The sequence below is a fragment of the Rhipicephalus sanguineus genome, chromosome 6 (genome assembly GCF_013339695.2).
Source record: "Rhipicephalus sanguineus isolate Rsan-2018 chromosome 6, BIME_Rsan_1.4, whole genome shotgun sequence".
In the NCBI taxonomy this organism is placed as follows: domain Eukaryota; kingdom Metazoa; phylum Arthropoda; class Arachnida; order Ixodida; family Ixodidae; genus Rhipicephalus; species Rhipicephalus sanguineus.
This window is the reverse complement of record NC_051181.1, coordinates 59,452,121-59,466,451: the sequence shown is the minus strand read 5'-3', so window position 1 is coordinate 59,466,451 and position 14,331 is coordinate 59,452,121.

Below are 14,331 nucleotides of genomic sequence, written 5' to 3'. Positions count from 1 at the left end.
ACCAATTCTGGTGCATATCAGGCAAGCGAAACGGCAGCGAATGCACCATAAGTGTGTCATGTAAATCATGACATGCATATCATGGTTTTCATGTTACCACTTGTTATTCAAGTTCTTCATACAGTCACATCGCACAATACCAATCTTGGTGTATATCAATTGAGCTAAACGGCCGCGAGTGTGCCATGAGCGTGGCATGTAAACCATGCCGTAGATGACATGAATGTCATGATTTTCATGTTACCACGTGTCAGTTATGTTCCTCATACAGAAATGTCTCGTCATACCTGTTTTGGTATATATCCATTCATTTAAAGGGGTCATGAACCACTTTTCCAAGTAATGATCTAATGGCCTCAGTATCGGAGTGTACTGCCTCCCGAATCGATTGCCGCAAAAATTTCTCGAATCCGTCAAGAATCAGCGGAGTTACGGGGGTTTGGCGCACGCTCCCAGCGCTTTCTCTCTTTTCTCGTGCCGACGAGCGCACTGGAAGCTAGACAGGGAGGGATGGCGTGGGGGAAAGAAGTTACGCCAGCGCGCGTCATGAAACGCGATCGCTCTCCCGCTGTGATTCGCTTGCGCGAGTGCGGCTACCGTGTACTGAGGAGTGCGGCGCCGGCAAATGGCGGCACCCCGCGGCAAGAAGCGCATCTGATCCGAACGCCGCTCTCGATTTACGTCGGCTATCGGCCAATAAGCATGCTATGTCTCTTGCGATGTACAGCGGACAGACGCCCCGCCCACCGACGAGAGTGAGAACCGGCCTCTGTTTGAAAAGAGGGTGCCTGGGGAAACGGCAACTTCGCGCTCCGCTTGTGGCCATTACGCGGCGCGCACGACTGTAATATTTGGCAGAGCAGTTCATAGCCGTGTCAGCTTTCCGCAGGATGTGTTTTTTCAATCAGCCCAAGGGGTGCTTCATGACCCCTTTAAACGGCCGCGAGCGCCCAGAAACCATGTCATGCAAATCATGCTGCACATGACATGCGTGTCATGATTTGCACGTTAGGACCTGTCATTATGTTCGTCATGAACTCTTGTCACGCCATACCAATTTTGGTATGTATGAAACTAACGGAACGGCAGCAAGAGCCCCCAGGCCGTGGAATGTAAGTCATGCTGTTCATGACATGCATGTCATGATTTTCATGTTATGACCTGTCATTTATGTTCGTAATAAGGTCATGTTACGCCACACCAATTTTGGTATACATCCGATTAACGAAACGGCCAGGAGAGCACAAAGTCGTAGGCAGCTAGATAGATAGATAGATAGATAGATAGATAGATAGATAGATAGATAGATAGATAGATAGATAGATAGATAGATAGATAGATAGATACGCTCAAAGTCGCAGAAGTTAGCTAAGAAATGCTTCGCATTTTAAAAGAAGCGCGGAGGTGATTCCTGTGATGACTATATGATGCGTTGCTATTATCAAATTGTTCAGTACATCTTCTTTTTGAACAAAAGATGAAATGAACTGAATTTTCCTCTTTAACTCACAATATCTCAAAGTCAAAATTTTGGTTACACATGGCCCATCATCAAAACAACCTAAAAAGCAAAATGATGATTTTTAAACTCAATAAGCGAAACATGAATACGAAGCTAGCGAACTGGAATGGTGTATGCATGCAGAATAGTTTTTATTTTTTTGGTAGTTTTATTTAAAAAAATATTCAGACAAACTGCATACTTTGTAAAAAATGCCAGAAATATGAACATTTGAAATACAATCTAGTGCATGAGTTGCGTGGTTCTTGCGTGTTTCCACCGGACAAATTGCGGCTAATTCACTTAACCTACGACACCTGATATACATTTCGAGCTGTTTCGTCTGGTGAACATTTAGGCAAATCACGGCATTCCTTGCCTAATGCTACCGACACTCAACGCAAGCTGCAGCATCTGTCGCAAAATACGATTGCGTGTCTGTCAATAACGACTGGGCCGTTCGTTGAAGAATGAATGAAAAACTTTATTTGGGTGTATTGTTTAAAGGGAAGCGGGCAAAGGGACAGAGGGTGGGGGGGGGGAGGAACCACTTGAAGTAGGCCTCCTCCTCCCTCTCAGCCCACTCCAGGATGGCTTCCTGAATGCCGGGCATCGAGCTGCGCAAGGCAGCCTCCACTGCTCGTCACTAGGAATTAAGCGTTGCAGGAAAGGGGGAAGAGAGTGCTTAGGCCAGCGCCACATGATGCGTTTAAGTCTGCTGTGGAAGAGGTGCAGAATCTACAAGAACAAGAAGGGTAACTGGAGGGATGAATGCGGTGCAGGAGGTAAAGGGTAGGATAGGTACGAGTCTGCAGCTGTCGCTACAGAACTTAGCACTTGCGCGGGGATTTGCGAATGAACATTCTAGCGACATTCAACGAAAGCTGGAGCGTCTTTCACAACATAGGTAGTCATGTCTCATAAAAACGGCGACGCCGTTCGTTGGAGAAAAAAATTCATTTTTCGTGCACTGTATATTTTCATTTTTTCGCAAAGCCCTTAGTTATGTACTTTACCGTGCGTTTGTGTGCATCAGCTGTCTTTGCAACGATGCCTATCTCCCCCCTTTTCGAGGTGTTAGCAGCTGCTTCGAGAATCACTTGTCGCATGTGTAGCGTATTTGTATCTCTTGACCACCTGCCGTGCTAGCTTAGTACATATGGTGTCGCGTTGATAAACGTGAGGGCGGGGGTTCGACCCGACCCCAGCGGCCGCAATTCGATGGGAGTGAAAATGCACAAAACACCCGTGTGGTTATATTTACAACCGGGTTAAAGAATCCTAGGTTGTCGATATTAGTCCTTTGTAACGCACCACGGCATGCCTCTTAATCGTATCACGCCAAGACGTCGACGGCTGGAATGATAGATAGACAGATTGGTAGCAATGATCAGAGTGCATTTGGGTCTCTAAGAAATTCGTCGCATTAAAAAAAAAGAGTACCTTATACACAGTGTGCTGTCGGAGTGGCTCGAGTGGTGCAGCCAGTACATCGCAAAAAAGTATTAGTATTGATGGATGCAGACCAGAGTCAGTGAACAAGTTATGGTGGATGGCTTTTCTTGGAAACTTAGAGGTTGGTGGACTTCCGTGAACAAAGCAATGCTAGTGAAGCATGCACAATAATGCGTGTTGTTGGGCGAGGCGATTGTGCAGCATTAATCATCTGCTAATCTGCCCCTACACTACAGCGCATGCCCGTCGGCTACTTGTGGTAATCCGCTCGGGCCTCCAGTGCTAATCTGAACGCTGTCAAATTCCGACATATTGTCAAATTTCGTAATGGTGTCGTTTTAAGCCAACCAGAGAGGTCGTAGCAGCCCTCTGGGCCAATCATGGCTGACCAATGGTGGAATTTCACAAGATGGCGGACTTTCAGAATGTCCAGAATGGCACCCCTTAACTGCCAAGAAGAAACATTTTGAGAAATGGTCGTCACCAGCTGACACGTTAGCTTGCTGAGGCTTTTTTTTTTAAACGAACAAGAGAGATTGCATCAGTCGAGGGCTCAGACTTTATCAGAATGAAAACAAGTTTCTAGCAGACGTGCAGAGGATGATTTTGTGAACTGCAAGGTATAAATATACGCCTTCATCCAAAGAAAACCCTGTCATAAGTCTGCGCCCGTCCTTGTGTTGTACTCGTGCATGTTTGTTTTTCGCAGCCCCGTGCTTAATTAAGCATTACAGCGCACCCTCGCAGTTGGAATACGGGCGTGCTTCCGCATCACCTCTACCTGATCTTGTACACGTCTGTAAGATGTGCTTAATGCGCTGTATTTCTCCTCCTTTTAAATGGTGTAGTAATTTACAATACTGAGATGAGCTGTCGTCCAACTTAACTGGGTGAAACAGCTAAAAGCTTTCGCTGTGCTGCCTTTGACACGCCAATTGTAGGTTTTCGGTCAGAGTTGGGCTCACGCCTGTGCCAGCTGCACAGAGACTGAATGTCGTGTTGGGGAACGTAACCCGTAGAGAATACCTAGTGACTAGAGTTTCTACAACAGCAGCCTGCAGCAAGCAAAAAGTGCCCTATTCAGGAGCAAGACCAGTAGGCAATGTAACATGCTTGGCAAGAGAGCCTCCTAATGCCTTCCTAAGGAGGGACAAGTTCGTTACGCAACTTGTCTCTTGAAAAAACGCCAGGCCTGCGTGGAAAGCGCAGCATAGTCACAGCGAAAGCTGGAAGAGCGCCAACTCTAGAGCCCGCTGTGTACTCTCTTGTGGCTACTAATATAAGTACATTAGCAACCTACCCGCTACGCCACAAATCATAATTTTTGGGAAGTTGGGAAGCGCCCACCACGACATTATTTGTTATTATGCGGAGAAGCGGGGTACCATCTGTAAGGCATTATGTGCATTTTGTTGATGCGACGGTTGATGACGATGAAGAATTATGGCTGAGCCCTTTGTAATGGTTTGGAAGCTTTAAACAGCCCACTAGTTACGTAATTCATATTGTGTGACGCCCGGTCGTTATTTAACTGTCCCACCACGCTTTATAACATACGTTAACCGGAAAAGCGAAGAGCGAGAGAGAGAGGGAATTAACTTTATTGAGAGCCTGAGGAAATGGATCATCAGAGCCTTATGGGCTTCCTTGGCAACCAATAGAAGTGCACTTGCGAGGAACCCACTACGCTATAAATCATCATACTTTTTGTGGAGTAGGGAAGCAGCCACTACGCAATTTTTCGTCATTCTGCGGAGAACCGTGGTACTCGCTAAACACCTGTAAGGCATTATGTGCACTTTGTTGATGCTGTGGTTGATGACGATGAAGAATTGTCGCAGAGGCCTTTGTAATGAGTTGGAAGCATTCAACAACCCACTCGTTGCGCAATTCGCATTGTGTGACGCCCGGTTACAGAATTCGCGTTTCTGTGACGCCTGGTTGTTATTTTACTCTTCTACCACACTACATTACATACGTTAATGCGGTTCCTTCCCGACATGAAGCCTGTATAGGGTCTTTTTGCAACGCAGTTTCAAGCATCAGCGTGGCCCTGAGGTAGAACATTGGGCTCCCACGCAGAGGGTCCAGGTTCAAACCTCGTTTCATCCTGGAAATTTTTTCTTATTTCCTTCTTTTTTTTATTTCGTGCGATAGTGGTTACGGACACCGGCGGCGGCGGCGGCGGACAACTACGGCGCCAAAAACGGCCGTTGAAATGATGTCATACCAGCCTTTGCTGTAAAAAAATGCATGATTCAATTTGGCTAATCGAGTTGTCTCGCCTAATGTTTTGTTGCAGTGCGAGATTGTGACGTTCAATAACAGGGGAGAAAAGGTGTCGCAATAGGAAAAGAAATGATGAACACCAGGTCTAACTTACGAAACTGATATCAAGGTACTCTTCAACAGCCTTGTTCCAATTAGAACATAGGCTATAATTGCAAAAATAGCTCCAGCATACGCCACTGGCTAAGAGCTGACAACTAAGTTGTATGTCTATTCGCAACTGTTCAATGAACGAGAAAGCCGCACGAAGAGAACAAATGCTGCTTCGGCACACAATTGTGCGTGCTTGTTCAGCACTATAGGAGTCGACGTCAACTGTCTGTAGTAGCTTTGCGCCTTCGTGTGCTGGATCTCCGCGATTCGATATCACAAAAAAAAGCTAGAATATTTCCGTTAACGCGAACGTCCATCCGTCCATCCTGAGTACGTCCATCCGCGTTTCCTTGTGCGTGTGTGCACGTGCGTATTCTTAATTACAACCATATGTCCCAAATTCTAATGAACCATAATAATAGAGACTGCAAATATATTAGCAAACATCTTTCAATAATATTTGAAGCTGTGTACGCACAAAGCGGTTTATTTCATCTAAATATTCTTGCAATAACTGAGGTATGAAACACCACGCAGGGCTACGAAACGTATTTATAATTTCGTAGGCATGCAGCGCTTGAGTTTGCGACTTGAGTTTGCGACACAGGCATCGACGCTCACACCGACGCCGACACCAAAATTTCTGCGAAATGAGCTCTTCAACGCTCATGCGTTAAAATTGAATTTGTCTCTTGTATTACATAAAAGGAAACACTTTTGGATACGCAGCTGGTTCTTTCTGTACTTACATTTACACCAAAAGGCTGTTACATTAAGCAGTTTAAGCGAAAACGCCACAGTTCTTTCCACGCATGCATGACCACTTTTGGCTACTTTTACTGATTTTGGCCCACGTTCGCTGCTTTTTGGCCGGTATTTCCAACTTCCTGGCTATTTTTTGTTTTTTATACATGGCAATCCTGCCAATTACCACGGTTCTGCGCTAGCTGCGGCTACGTTAGCCTTGCAAACTCCTTAACTCAACTACCCCCCTAACTTTCTGCGGCCTGCTGGGAAGCTTACGTTCCCTTGAAATCCAGCTTGCAGAAGAAAAAGAAAACCCTTTCCGTCAGTTGTATCCCGCCGACAACAACAAAAAAACGCGTTTTTTGCACTTTTATTGATTTCAATTTACGTCGTTAACGATACACTACAGTTAAGGACAATCGGTTATGGCCCCTATTATTTCCCTGGCTTTATTGTCTGTTCGATTTATTTGTCTGTATTGAAGAAATAGACTGTTCCTAAACCATTACGCACGTTTCGTCACCGACGCAAAGGGTGAGGTTAGTCCGGAATAGAAACGGAGCCACAATGCACCCTATCGTTATAAGTGCAACGCGCGATATATGCTATAGTTCCTCGCCGCACCCTATTGCTCTATGCGAACCATGGAGAAATAGGGTGCGGTCTCACATGGAGGAATAGGGTCACGCGTAATAGGGTGCGGTCTCACATGGGGAGTCACGCGTAATTCTTCACGTTCTGCGTATAGGCGAGATGTACTCTTGAACACGTTATTTAAAACTCATCCAGTGCGACATTAAAGTGCAAAGGACAGTTTACCTGAGCACTGTGCATACCGATATCACAAACGACTGGTCTTCAAAGTGGGCGCAGATATTTGGGGGCCGCGCTGTGAAGATAGTTGCTTCCAGTGGCTTTTGCCTATGTACGAGTATGTAGCTTTATGATTGCCTTTATTGGACACGTCAATAAAAGTGTTATTATCAAGTGCATAGCACTGAAGTGGCGCTTTTGACGGAAGCCCGTCTGGCCGTATGGAATCATGATTAAAAGTAAGAGGCGCCGACCTCTTAGTCATTGTCTTTCTATTCTTCCTTTTTCGTTTGTGGTCGGTGTACTTGTTTTATTTATATATGATGCATACCACTTCGTTAGCCACCTTCCAGCGACTTGGACACAGCACTTCATTCTGTGTTTATATTGTTTTGTGCGTTTTTATGGCTATGGCGGTGTGGCGACTATGTACGATCGCAGAGGGTGATGAATAGGGACGGCAGGTGTACACTTGAAAGTACAACATAAATCTAGGTGAATCTACCGATCTTGTGCTCCTTGTATCACATTTTCCCTTGTTTCCTATAGGCTAGTGTTTAGTATTGGCACAATGCTAAGTGGATATGTCCAATGTTTTATTCGAAGAGAGCCAGTTAGGTTAATAAAGAAACCAGTCCACGGGATGACTTCGTAAGGAGCAATGTAGATTTAATATTTCAAGTTAATCTATGCGTTCAAGGCTGCCACCTAAAGGAACTGGGCTCTGATTACTCCTAGTATGCACAACCAATAGTGCAGAACTAATAAATGTTTCATTGCCTTTGCCTCGTTCTTCACTTCGTGTTGTTCAGCTAGGTGTCGATTTGTCCGGCTTGCTGTTGGTGGAGCGTTTCACATCGTCGAAGCTTAGGTATTGCCTCAAGAGGAGCCAGCAGTCGGTGTTCAGGTCGTCCAGTTGTTTGCTGCATACCTCGACAGGCGGAGCACACGTCACACATTCTTTGACGACGCCGGTGAGTCGCATGAAGTCGTGGAGCCCTTCGACGCTTCTAAGCCGACTTCGGACCATCCTGGCCACTTCGCATGCTGCCATGCCTTCCTTCTCGGCAAGTTCTTTTAATAGCGCTGGGTGCCGTGAAACTTTCTCCAAAGCAGTTGCGGTGTAGCTGTTTGCGAGGATGCAGGTGATACAAATAATAATTAGTTTCAGATAACGCGTGCACCGGTGACAATTGCTACTCGAATAAAGAAAAAAAAACAGCATTCAACTGCTGGTGTGATCTATTATTTGCATTTAAGCATGATGTATACACCTATGAACATTGCTGCGCAGAAATTGGACAACTGCTATAAACATATAGGTGCAGATAGCTCAATAAAACGTCCTGTATTTGATGTGATAATGTTCACAGATGAATGTATGTTGAACGGTCACTCAGTTTTCTGTTTTATGCCAATAGGCGTGATTGCGACAAAGCTGCTCGTAAACTAGACATAGGCTTAAAGCAGCTAGTTACATACTTAAAATTAAGGTCCAAATAAGTAAGCTACAAATATGTCACTAGATCGTGATTGAACAAAGGCAACGATGATGTATAATATGCTTCGCTGTTATATAAAACACCCTATAGAAATATAAAACACCAACCAACAGTAGCTAGGGCTAACGAGTGCTGGTGTTATGCTAGTAAACGTGGTACCTGAAGCAGTGCGAATTATTGAGGCCCTGCAGTAGGTTGCACTTCTACGGGGGTTAACTCATATTTTTTTTACTTATTCCAAGCTTATATCATGGCTTCTGCTGCAGCGCGTACTAGAATAGTATTAAAGTAACACGCCATCTACCGTACTAACAATGTGCGGTAGTTGGTAACCGTTACTAACGGTTTGAATATTCGCACTCGGAATTCAATACATTAAGATGTTGTTTACAAAGGAGTCAACAGTATCACCATTCAGAGCAACGTTTGTCACGATATCATTCAATGAGAGATGGCAGGCCGGAAGTGGAAATACTTGTGAGCAGTAACGCTGTCTACGCGTTGAATACTTGCTCTGCAATGACTGGGTTTCGATGGAAGTTTATACGGATGATGTTCATAAGGAGATCGCGGTATTTCGAAGTGAAAGAGATAAATGAGATTTAGTCTAGAAGCATTTGTTCGCCTTTAAAGAATTGCAAGTTAGTTTGCCCCAGTGATCAATCAAATTCGAAGCATTAAATTGCTTTGAGAATTCGGTGTTTTACTTTATGATGACTTTCTTTTACACAAGCTCATGAGGCTACGCATGTACAGGCATGCTCGCCCTCTTCATGTGCGTTATACAACGGCTTCCAGGTCGTCAAGGGTTAGGAGGAAATTTTATAGAACACCCGTTTTCGGGCGTAGAAAATTAGCGACCTAGAATTCCGTCGCCTGTCGAAGATAGAACGACAGAAAAGAGCGGAGATACAGTGAAACAAACGATTATATACACCGATGGCACTCAGGGAAGCACCAACACTTTTCACGACAGCGCACCAACACGCATCCAAGAGGTGGCGCCTGAATCGCATGTACGTAATGCACAAACACATCACACTATATGGTTTACAATTACGGGGATACGGGCCACCCACTTCTAATCCGTGCGGGGCATATCCATCAAATTAACACACCTTTGTGGAGCGCCCGGCCAACTCCACCTTTTCAAACAAGTCTCACGGTACATAATCAGGTTCCCGGCCACTCAGAGGAGAGGGCTACTTCCCCACGAATGTTAAAAAAAACTGTGGTCGCCGTTTCTGGAGCATCAAGTGAAGAGAATGCTGGGATACATAAGACTACCATGTTGGCCTGAGCGACTGAGGCCACAGTTCATTTGCGACTACTAAATGCTCTTATTGCCTAATATGGCTCATATGAGTAAAAGAAAAATATGGCTTCTGGCAACGTGCCCAGGAAAAGTACCAAAATTCAGGTGGGCCGTTGCCGTAGGTATTACAAACAAGGTGAAGTGGAGGATACTTCAAGTGGGGTGTAGAGGAAGCCAAAGAATGCACTGTATTAAAAAAAACGCGAAGCTTGCACGGACCTCGCAGCACAGTCACAGCGTAAGCTATAGGAGCGGCCTTCCAGGGGCCCGTTGTTGAATTTCTTAGGGCGATTAATGCACGTGCAGTTGCGAGGTACCGCTTATGCCTAGGATTGTCCTCATTTCACGAAGTATGAGTGTATCCACTACGCCATAATTTATCACTTTGCGAAGTAGCGAGGTACCGACTGCGCGTCTGTAAGGCATATAATGTGCATGTCTGAGTATTTGCAAGCTTTGTTGACACCGTGGCTGATGATGATGACGATTTATGGCTCAGCCTCCTGCAGTTTGTTGGAAGCTTTAAACCGCCCACTCGTTACGCACTTTACAAGGTGTGACGGCGGGTGTGATTTCACTCTTCTGGCACGTGATATTACATATGTTAACGGAATTCCGCACCCGACCTGACGCCTTTATACAGACGAGTTTACGTAAGACATATGAACAACACCACTTTGGGCTGTTAAGCCAATGCCTTCATACTTGTGGATATCACTACGTGAATTAAAAATTGGGATACCGTTGAGCTTCGCCTTTGAGTTGAACGCGATAGCGAAATCAAGCCCAGAGGGCGCACTTGAACCACTAAGTGCATGATTATTAATGTGCGTTGTTACACACACACGCACGCGCACACAGACACACACACGCGCGCACGCGCGACGTGGTCAGGCCAGGAAAGCGGAGGTCAAACGCTAACAACGCCATGAAGATGCCTTGCTGAGAGCCAGGGAAGCTTAAATGAAGCATCGTCGCCGTGATATGGAATGCCAAACTACGAGCGCGGGAAGCCGATCACAGGCGTCAACGACGCCAAAATGACGCAGAACATCGAGCTCGAGAAGCGGAGGCCAAGGGTCAGCGTCGCCAAGACAACCCTGACATGAGAGCGACTACTTGACATGAATGTCCCGCCGGCAAGGGTCGGTTTCTTCGTATACCTCCCATAGGACGCGAAATTCAAACGCTCCGCCGACGCAAGCGCCGACAGCGCCGAGAGCGCTATTGAGTTACGCTCCTTGCAGAAGGCCGCCAAGCTCAAAGGGCGATGACGTAGCGATTACGTTGCTTACGTCGTCTGGGCAACAGTAACAACAGCCGCTCGCCTCCACCCCCTCTTCCTCCCTCTCCGCGCGCCGTTTTCTTTCTATTTTTTTTGTGCGCTTGCTTTGCCTCCTCTCCCATGCCGCGCACCGTTTTTTATTTTGTACGCTTGCTTTTTCTCCTCTCCTATGCCCCGCGCCGGGATTTTTTTTTTTTTGTTCGCGTGCGCTCGCGCACGCGAACAAAAAAAGTGCTGTGCTAGGCCGCGCATTCGCGTTTGCCCGCAGCCAGCATGTGCTAGAGCATAAAGGATGAATCCACCTACAACATTTCTGTTACCTCTTTTTATTAACGCGATAGCGTTAAAGAGCTCGTATCGCAGAAATTCCGCCGTCGGCGTCGGCACCGTTGGTTGTGAGCGAAAAATCATCATCTTGTCCGTGACCGAAAAATCGAAAAAGCTGCAAATAAAATAAATAATAAAAATGTTGGGTCCGAGTGAGAATCGAACCCAGGCCGTCTGCGTGGCAAGCAGGTGTTCTACCACACAGCCACGCCTCTGCCTGGAGCTGCACTGTAAGTAACGTTGATGCTTCCCAAAAATACGCGTCCTCTATACGGGTGTGACAGTATGAGATGTAATATCGCAGTAATATTGCGTGGTACAAGCGTACATTGCCATCGGGCGTCACACCATGTCAACATCATAACGACTTGGTGGTTTAAAGACAGCCACCCATTACAAGAGGCACACACATTTCTGCGCGTATTCTCTTAAGACCACGTAGTGGGTGCATCGCAACTTCGAAAAAGCTTCTCGTGCATAATTGCTCCTGGTTTAAAGCATGCTACCCATTACATAAGGCGCACACCTTAGTGCGCGCATTCTGTTAAACACTCGTAGTGTTCGAAGTGCGCACTAGTGGCAGGATATCGCTATCGCGTTCAACTCTTAAAGGCGAAGCTTAAGCGTCCCCCAATTTTGTTCTGTTTCCCAAACTCAAGATTTGCATGTAATGGGGCACGATACAAGTTCAGGAGAAGAACAGAAGGGAAGAATTCACAGTGTGTGCATGACTAAACACAAAAGTTCATTGTAAAATTTAGAAATTAAAAAATCGAACACATTGGAAAGTGTAGGCCCTTTGACGTACACACAAATAAGAAACACGATTTTCATTTGGTGCAATACCGAGCAAAGTGCAGAGGAGCCTCTGATGAGAGGTAATCATGTAGTTTAAAGAAATGTCAGTGCATGACAAAAACATAACGAAGCGCAAAATATGTAAATATGAAATAATATTGCAATGATTTACTTATTAACCATTGAAATGATACGAAACACAAAACAACCACTTACATATTTGCTCAGATTTTGCACAAATATACATGAAATGCTGGACACCTTCACCAGATAAACAAAATGAAAAAGATAAGATTTAGCACAGTAAGTAGTACATTGCGCTAAAAAGAGCAAGACACAATATATGGTACTTGAACACTACTTGAAAGTTAGTTGGTGGCAACGGGATGCAGGCCATGGTCAGTTTATGCAGCAGCACATGACATTCGAAGAAAAGCGTATTACTCAACGACCAGGTGAAATAAGCCTATACGCAGCTTTTCTTTCACCGCGAATACAATGCCTAGCTGAATATAACGCCACTGAAGGGAGGACGTCATGTTGGGTACACTGAGCACTTCATTGTGATAAACACAAACAGTAAAATTCTGCATACAGGACATGTCTCATGCCTACACATGAATCCTTAGTGCGGTTTTTCCATAGGCAATAACAGAGACAATATATAAACACACAAACTACTTCTTCAGCCGTAAGTACTGTCGGCCGCAAAAGTTTGCGGGATCTGCAGCGCGTGGCGGAGCGACGGAAAATTGCATTGCTGCGTCACCTACCGTGACACGGCGGGTGTTGAGGCTATCGGCCGCGGCCTCCGCGATTAGATCCGGCAATGGCACGTTGTCTAAACGCGCAGTCGCTAATCGCCGAGGCCGATAGCCTCAACACCCGCCGCGTTCCGGTAGGTGACGCAGCAATGCAGTTTTCCGTCGCTCCGCCACGCGCTGCAGATCCCGCAAACTTTTGCGGCCGACAGTACATAGCATATTCACGCACCGAGAAGAAGCACTGGGAGCAGTGTAGAAAGCTGGTCCACTTGAGTTGCGGATCGAGACTTCGCAGAGCGCTGATTCTACAGCTGTTAACCCCTCCTTGGGCAAACGCATCAGTTCTTGCTTTCTCGAATACTCCGAAAACGTTTCCGTCCTGAAATAAAGCAATTGAAAACTATTAATTCCAACGATACAAATTACGCAGTCGCATGAGGCAAACGTAGTCTCGTCGTCTCGGCTCAGTGCAAGCTGCGATACATTAGGCAGTTTTAGAATAGCGTACACTAAGTTAGCGTTTGCGGCTCGCTCTTTCCGTCACTACGGGAGCCCGCAAGCGGTGAGCGTACGACGCATGACAGTTGCGCGAAAAGCCAACGCAAAGCTTTTCGTACGCTATTCTAAAACTGCCTATTGAGTCTCAGGAACGCGTATTTAAACGATGGCGAGTGATAAACAGGCAAAAAAAGCAAAACGCACTTCCATCACGCAGTTCTGTCATAGACGCAAAAGTTAAACTATGAGCCTCAAGTTCTTTAACTTCATTCCTTCTAGGAACAGCGATATTAACTGCAACATCGTGCTTTTCACGATTCAGCCGTAATTAAAAAAACAATAACTGTGTTGTCCAACTGCAATTCGTAAATGTGCGGCTGCGAACGCAAGCCGCATGCTCACCTTTAGTTTTTCGGAACCTCGAAGAATCTTGCGGAACTCGGTCGGTCTTGAAGTATCCGTGCACCGTTCCATGATGTACAAATGGTGCGTGCCGTTAACCACCACGGCGGCAAGAGCGCACAACACGCAAACACCACGAAAACTCCACACGCCGGCCAAAGCTCGCTTCATGTAACGGAACATCACGAAACTTCATATCAAGGCCGGCGACTAGGACTAGTATGGCGGCGACGGAGCACGGCTGACACAACGACCACTCCGATAAGTCTCAAGAGCGAACAATGACCCGCTAACCACAACGGGAGACTTGCAGGTGTCCGCCAAGCATAGCCTCCCTGCACGGCCAGCCTGGTGCCCGCTCTCAGCATTCGCTTCATGCTACAACGGAACTTTCGAGGAATTCAAAACTAGCGTCGCGGCGCGCGCGCGGCCTCCGCGGCCGGCGCGGGGTGCACAGCTTTGCCGGCACGGCGGCAGGCTGCCATTGGCTGCTTTAATTTTGAATCTCCATGAACACTAGCGCCAATTTCACCTTCAGTTAC